The following is an 8,470-nucleotide window of genomic DNA, read 5'->3' on the forward strand; positions in this document are numbered from 1 at the left end:
CATAGCCCCCATTACCTCAGAAACTATTACTTTCCAGACATACAGTGCCATTGGCATTAGTCTCCTACCACAACCACACGCTGCCCTGTTAATGGCTCAATGCTGGAGAGCTTTCACAGAAAGGTGTGCCGGTTACTTCAGTCTGGGGCTTCTGGGGCACCGGTGTTGCCCCAGCTCTTGGTAACAGTGGCGCCGCATCAGGCATGCCTGTGGTGTGGGTGTGGACTGGGGGGGGGGGGTACAGCCACTCCCTGAGGTCAGTTGAGTCACAGTAGTGGTGGGTGGCTGAACAGGTTGGGAGGCAGTGCTCCTGAGACACCTGGCGGCGGAGGCGGCCTGTTTCACCCGATGTGTCCGGGAGGCCAACGCTTGAGTACTGAGAAGCGCACGGGTACCATCTGGCGGCCAGTGCTGGCCAGCAGCCTGCGGGATTCAGGGGAACTCGGGTTCGAGCCCCTAGCGGATGACCTGCGTCATTTTGCCTCTTCTGTCGCGGCAAGACCAAGCTCTCGGAAAGAGGAGTCGGCCGTGAAAGAGATAACCCCCAGCTTGGAGTCCGGTGGCAGGCGCCAACAGGCTAGAGGAGTGGCTAGACTCAGCCGGTGGGTGCTGCAGGGAGCCGCGACAGTCACGCCCACCACTGTAGGGTTGCTTTTATTAGCGCAACGTCTTCCGCAGGTAGCTTTTGTAAGGACTACAACGAACGACTTCAGACGAACCTGCCTTTCCTCTGTTTTCGCAGCCAGTGTGTCTCGCTTGTTTTATTGAGCCAGATTACACTTTTCCTTTAGTCTGTTGTCAAATTGAAGTGGAGAGTTTTCCAGGTGAGACGCCTGCCTTGTCCAGGAAAGGCAGCTGGTCTGGCAGGCGAACACGTGGTAGGGTTCGCCCACATGGGAGGAGCTGAGGTCTGCAGCCCACTGAGGTAGCAGCCCCACACAAGCTTTCAGACCTCTCAACTATGGCTGTGGGTTTTGTTTGTTTTGTTGGTCAGACAAAGCCTAGCCTCAAGCTTGCTGTGTATTGAGGTTGGCCTTGAACCCTGATCCTCCTACCTCTACCTCACAAAGACACAGGCGGTCACACAGAGTTCCAGCAGCATCAGGAGAAACCAGAGCCTAAACGTAGGTCCAGGCCACTTCTGGGCTCCTAACTCCAAAACATCATGAGGTTATGTTTTGGGATATGTTACACAGCATAAAGTGTATACCAGTCCAGATGGGGCGTGTGGGTCAAAGTTTCTAGCCTCCGAACCCGTTTCCTCATTCACATCATGAGGACTGGTTGAAGAGACAGAAACAGCATGAGCCATGTGCACACCAGACACTTCCCAGCCCCTTCTAAGATGGTTCCCATCATCCTCCTGCCCTCCATGACCTCATAATGTCACCCAAGCTACTACATGTATGGCTCAGGGGTACTCTGAAGATAAGAGATTCTGGGCACAGAAGGGACAGACAGTCCCTCTTCTTTACTTTGGGTACCAATGAACTGCACCAGACCAGGTAAGAGCATTCCCCTCCTGGCTTGGGTCTTGCCTGTTGGCTGCCGTGAAGATCCTAGAGACAGACTGTCCTCCAGCTTCCTGCTGCCCTCCTTTCCTTGCTTTTGTCACCTGCTGAGTTGTGTGTGTGTGTGTGTGTGTGAGAGAGAGAGAGAGAGAGAGAGAGAGAGAGCGAGCGTGCGTGCGTGTACGCATGTTCGTGTGCAGGTGCCCTTCATAAGCCAAAGGTGTCAGATCTTCCTGGAGTTAGAGTTACAGGCAGCTGTGAGCAGCCTGATGAGGGTACTTGGCGCAGGCTTTCTTGGACTACGCAGTTCCCCAAATCATGACATGGAGACTGGTTGTTAACTATGAATACTTGGCCTTAGCTTAGGCTTGTTTCTACCTAGTTTGTTTTTTTCACTTAAATTAACCCATTTCTATTATCTATGTGCTGCCCCAAGGCTCATTTACTTCATGTATGTACTGTCCATCCTGCTTTCCTGCTTCCTCTGTGTCTTGCTGGCTGGGCCCCGGCTGGCTTGCTGCCCCCCCTTTACCTCTGCCCACCTGCCCGGCCTATCCCTCCTCTGCCTAACTATTGGCCATTCAGCTTTTTATTAGACCAATTAGGTGCCTTATACAGGCAAGGTGAAACAGCAACACCTTTACATAGTTAAATATTCCACAATCTAAATAAATGCAACACATCTTTATGTAGTTAAACAGGCACTGGGAACTGAACTTGGGTCTTCTGCAAGATCAGTATATGCTCTAACTGCTGAGTATATGCTCTCCAGCCCACTTTTTATTTTAACCAGCATACCACCATGCCCAAGTTTCTTATGTGGATGGACTCTGGGGAATTAACTTAGGTTCTTGTGTTTGAAAGGCAATAATTTTACCAAATAAACCATTTCTTGGCTCATCTCAGGCTTTTATTTTGTTTTTGTTTGTTTGCTTGCTTTTGTCGGGACCAAGGATGCTGCTCAATGGTAAATCATCTGCTTTGAAGGAGGGAGGCTGTGGCTGTGATCCTCAGCAACACAGAGCAGGAGGACTCTCATGAGTGAAGTTTCTGAAGTATGGTTGGTGAGCCTCCTGCCTCAGCCTTCTGAGTACTGAGATTACAGAAGTTAGTCACCATGCCCAGCTCCATTTTTATCAATTTTGATTTGTGACAGTAGATAAAAGACCAAATAGTGGGCCTGGAGAGATGACTCAGCTTTAAATACACTGTCTGTTCTTCTTGATGACCAGGTTCAATTTCCAGCAGTCACAGGACAACTTAAACCATCTTTAACTCTAGTTCAGGGCATTTGATACTCTCTTTTGACCTTCCTAGGCACGGCACACAAATAGTATTCAGACACACATGCAGGCAAAATCCCCATACATAGAAAGTTTAAAATGAAAAAAAGTTTGAAAAAGACTGATAAAATCAGCAACCTCCCTGTCTTCCTGCTTTTTATGTCCATCTTTCTCAGTAGTGTCTATATCTTGAGTCATCATTTGTGGCTATATATTGCTTTTGTGCTGAATACTCTGCCACAGCTCCAGCCTCATGTCAAGAGAGCCTGATGATTCAGGGTTGAGTCAGCACCTGATCATGTCTGTAAATATCACACACAGCAGGAGAGGCACTAAAGAGGCTCAGAGGTTTTGGTTGTTACCCCCACCCCGTGGAGTTTTTTCATCAATTACGTCAGCTTCTCAGCTCAGCTTAGCTTTCTATGTGTTGAGAACCTACCTTTTTAAGTATTTTTTCTGGAGTACTCAGGAAGCCTGCATACTTATGGTCTGGGTGCTTCTGGCCCACAGGTCTTATCATGGCTTTTTCCATCTCCATCTAAACTTTCTCTCTCTCTCTCTCTCTCTCTCTCTCTCTCTCTCTCTCTCTCTCTCTCTCTCTCTCTCTCTCTCTCTCTCTCTTTTTGTTTTGTTTTTCAAGACAGGGTTTCTCTGCAGCTTTGGAGCCTGTCCTGGAACCCACTTGGCAGACCAGGCTGACCTCGAACACACGGAGATCCACTTGCCTCTGCCTCCTGGGTGCTGAGTGCTGGGATTAAAGGCGTGCGCCACCACTGCCTGGCTCCATTTAAACTTTTACCTCCTCCCTGTGCACTTCAACTCCATTGATTTGGTTTCTGTTCTTCCCCACAAGACTCATTACCTTCTAATATGCTATAAAATTTGCTGATTAAGTTTTCTCTCTTCCCCCACTCCTGTATGAGTACCAGAATACCACAGGAAAACTTTCTGTGTTTAGTTCACTGGTGAACTACCAAGCACAGTGCTTGGCACGGGGGAGGCTCAATGACTGTGGAAAGGACACAGGGGCCTGGGATTCCCCTGCACTCTATTCCTGTGTATTCTTTGTTTCTTCTGTGACTCTCATATCTTCTTTCTTGGCTTGTTCCTTTATTTTTGATGGAACACATCTTTCAGTAACTTTCTGAGAAAGGGAGTATGATCTCTCTTTCTCTCACACCCACACACCTATAGCTATGTATGTATCAATACTCAGTGGTTACTGTAGAGTGTTGTTAATGGTTTCATGTATAAAATGGCAGTGAATATTAACCATTTTCATGTTAATCATATAAAAGAATAATCATATAAAGGTTTTGTTTTGAAGGTTAGTATTCCTTCAAAACAAGCAAGGCCTAAATAAAACTGACAGGTTGGGAGGCAGCTGAGTAGAATTGGCTGGGTCTGTTTTTTTTTTTTTTTAGATTTATTTATTATGTATACAACATTCTGCCTCCATGTATGCCCGCATGCCAGAGGAGGGCGCCAGATCTCACTACGGATGGTTGTGAGCCACCATGTGGTTGCTGGGAATTGAACTCAGGTCCTCTGGAAGAGCAACCAGTGCTCTTAACCGCTGAGCCATCTCTCCAGCCCCTGGGTCTGGTTTTGAAACCTGCATTCTGTGGTCTAACTCCGTAAAAGTGGTCAGTGCAGCCTCTGTTTCCTCATGTAGATAGTGGGAATGACCACAGTACCTGCTGCTCGTGGGGCCATCAAGTGTCAGGCTGACAAAGCCTTCCACGGTATATGCTGGCAGGAACTCTGTCCCCTCTGGCTTGTCTTTGTGAATTCTTCGGATGGGAGTGTAACCTGGAATGTCCTCTGTGGAACACGGCAGGCGATTTAGCAGTAATGAACTGTACTTTGACCCACTAATACAAATTTATCCAAGAGAGCAAGTAAGGGTGTGTCTGGAGTTTGGTGTAGGACCTGGTTCATGAGAACATAACAAAACTGGGCACCATTTTATGTTTGGTATGTTAGTAGAGATTTATGGGGCCATAGAGGACATAGGGTGACATAGTGCTGAGTGCTAAAGGAAGGATGGGCGGTCAAGTCAGCATAGATAGAAAGAGACCTCAGGGCACTTGGAGTTATTTGTAGTCACCTGATGCTTTAACCCCCCCCCCCGTGTGTGTGTGTGTTTGTGTGTGTGTATGTGTGCGCGCGAGTGCGCACAGGCATAGATATGAAGATCAGAGGACAGCCTCAGGTGTTGGTCCTTATCTTCTACCTTGTTTGACACAGGTTTTCATGTTTATTTTTAGTTTTGAGATAGGGTCTTACTATGTAACCTTGGTTGGTCTGGAACTCATAGAAACGTAGTGTGTGTGTGTGTGTGTGTGTGTGTGTGTGTGTGTGTATGTGTGTGTGTGTACATGGCTGGAGAAATGGCAGAGGTTAGAACACTTGTTGCTCTTTTTTTGAACACTCACACGTTGATCACAACCATCTTCAGTTTCAGGTAATTCAGTACCTGCTTCTGACCTCTGTGTGCACCAAGCACAAATGGGATATACAGACAGATATACATGCAGGAAACATACAACATAAAAAATGAATAAATTGGGGGCTGGAGAGATGGCTCAGAGATTAAGAGCACTGACTGTTCTTCCAAAGGTACTGAGTTCAATTCCCAGTGACCACACGGTGGCTAACGACCATCTGTAATGAGATCTGATGCCCTCTTCTGGCCTGCAGGCATACATGCAGGCAGAACACTACACACACACACACACACACACACACCACACATATAATATATATTTTAAAAAATGAATAAATCTAATAAAAATTGAAGAAACTTATTATATTGTATGTGTATGATGGGGATATACACATGCATGGAGTCAGTCGTCACCTGTCTCGACTTAGGCTGGGTTAAACTCAGGTCCTTAGGCTTGTACAGCAAGTATTTTTCCTGCTGAGCCATGTCAGGTCTGTTGTTCAGGGTCTAGAATAACTGGATCACAAGTTCTAGGGATTTTCTTGTCATTGGAATACTGAGCTTACAGATGAGCTTAGTAGTGGCTGGCTTTACATGACTATGAGGATCCAAACTCAGATTTTCATGCCTTTACAGCCAGGTATTTTACTCACTGAGTCATCTCTTAGCCTTTTTGTTTCTGTATACCAGGCTGGCCTCAAACTCGCAGAGATCTGCCTGCCTCTGCCTCCCGAGTGCTGGAATTAAAGGCGCGTGCCACCATTGCCTGGCCCCATTTGTTGTTTTAAGGCCTATAAACATATGGCAGGGGGCTGGAGAGATGGCTCAGAGGTTAAGAGCACTGTCTGCTTTTCCAAAGGTCCTGAGTTCAATTCCCATCAACCACGTGGTGGCTCACAACCATCTGTAATGGGATCTGGTGCCCTCTTCTGGCCTGCAAGTATACTCACAGACAGAATATTGTATACATAATAAATAAATAAATAAATAAATAAGTCTGTTTAAAAAATAAAATAAACATATGGCAGACTGGAAGAATGGGTAGCTATGGGCTGTATCTTTAGGGGATGACATGCATTGTACATCCGCTAGAGAATGGATGCCTAGGTCCCTATTCTGGCACTGCAAACTGTAGAACTGCCACTCCAGTGAATGCTTCCTCATCTGAAAATTGGGACAACAATGTTAGTGATGCTTTAGGATAAAAGATCTAGGAGATTCCTCATTGTGAGTCAGTATAAAGTAGCTGTTAATACCATCATTGTTTGTTTAATAGTTCATCCTGCTTACGTGGGATCATGAATTTACTGCATGCATGCTGGCTGCTCTATGCCATCTAAAAATTTTTTTGAGACAAAGTCTTGCTATATTACTCAGGTTGGCTTTGTTGTTGTTTTTGTTTGTTTTTGTTTTGTTTTGTTTTTGAGACAGGGTTTCTCTGTAGCTTTGGAGCCTGTCCTGGAACTTCCATGCCTCAAGCTCACAGAGATCCACCTGCCTCTGTCTCCTGAGTGCTGGGATTAAAGGCATGCGCCATTACTGCCAGGCTTCAGATTGGCTTTGAACTCCTGGACTCAACTGATTCTCCTACAAGGTTAGAAGGCTCAACAGGTACACTCGACTTCATTTGATGTTAAACCGTCTTTTGAGCGGGGGCAGGTAGCAGTATATTTTTAGTAACCAACAGAGTTTGGTTAGTGCTGTCTGTGTGAATGTGTGTGGGTTATCCACTTGAGCGTGGACAACCTTCCAGTGGCCACACCCTCAGAGAAAAAAGGCTCTTTCCCAGCGGCTATCCGCTCCTGCAATCCCTCAGACAGGTGTGGGGCCTTGTGAGGCCCTCTCCTTCCGTGTTGGACTGCTTGATCTTGTCAGGTGGCCGCAGCTGCCGGGAGCGCCTGAGCCTCTCGGCCATGTACTCAGGAGACGGAGTTTCTCAGCATTCCTCCCCGTTTGACAACTCCTACATTCTTTCCTTTCCCTCTCTCTCAACGTTCTCGAAGCCTTATTTGGAAGGGGAATGATATAGATGCCCCATTTATTTTTGTTTGTTTTTTGAGACAGGGCTTCTCTGTGTAGCTCTGACTGTCCTGGAATTCACTTTGTAGACCAGGCTGGCCTCAAACTCAGAGATCCTCTGCCTCACAAGTGCTGGGATGAAAGGTGTGTGTCACTGGCCAGTAGGCCTAGCAGAATTAGCAAGCTCCAGGGGGAGAATGGTATAGAAGACACCTGGCATCCACACACGAGCGCGCACACACACACACACACACCATACACAAAGCACAAAACGCTTTTTTTTCTTCATTTTCCTGGCAGGGTTTCTCTGTGTAGCCCTGGCTGTTCTGGAACTCGCGCTGTAGACCAGGCTAGCCTTGAAGTCCCAGAGAGTCTTCTGCCCCTGCGCCTCTGCCTCTCGAGTGCTGGGATTAAAGGCGTGTGCCACCTCTGTTCGGAAACAAAGTTTTTTTTTTTTTTGTAAAGATTGTAAAATTTGTATTTTCACCACAATTATAAAACAACAACAGCATTGTCATTAATAATAACTAAAGCAGGGTGTGGCGGCTCACACCTATAATTTCAGCAGTTGGGAGGCTGAGACAGGAGGATTGCTGCAAGTATGAGGCCAGTCTGGCTACACAGTGCGATCCTGTTGAGAGAAAAGGAAATAAGAAGAAAAGCAAGTTCACAAAGACATCCCACCAAAAAAGACACCCACCCAAAAAAAAACACCCACCAAAATATAGGCACAAACAGTTTCCGAGGCTGTCAGTGACGGCGGCTTGTTTTCCGCTTCCAATAATAGGATAGCCCAACCGCTCTCACGGATCATTCGTGAGCTGAGACTCAAAGAAATTCAAGGAGTCCAGGCAGCGGGTTCAAGCCCAGCCTTGCTGCTGCCCCAGGCAAGCCTTGGCCGGCTGGCCGGCCAGCCTCAGTTTACCTGACCTGGAACGCGGATGACAGCTCGGCGCTCCAGACCCGGCCCCTCCCCGCCTCCACCGATTGGCTCGCTCGGTCCCCCTCTACAGGCGCGCCGGGACCCAACCCGGAAATGCAGCTCCTGGGCGGGGGCGGGGCACTCCCGGCCCGAGGCGAGTGATAGGTATTCTGACCAATGGACGTGGGCAGCGGCGTCTGCGTCGCGGAAGTCCCACCCAGCGTCGCGCGGGGGCGGGGTGGCGCTGGGGGCGGCAGGCAGCGGGGCGGGCGCAGGATGAGGGCGG

The sequence above is a fragment of the Arvicola amphibius genome, chromosome 4 (assembly GCF_903992535.2).
Source record: "Arvicola amphibius chromosome 4, mArvAmp1.2, whole genome shotgun sequence".
NCBI lineage: Eukaryota > Metazoa > Chordata > Mammalia > Rodentia > Cricetidae > Arvicola > Arvicola amphibius.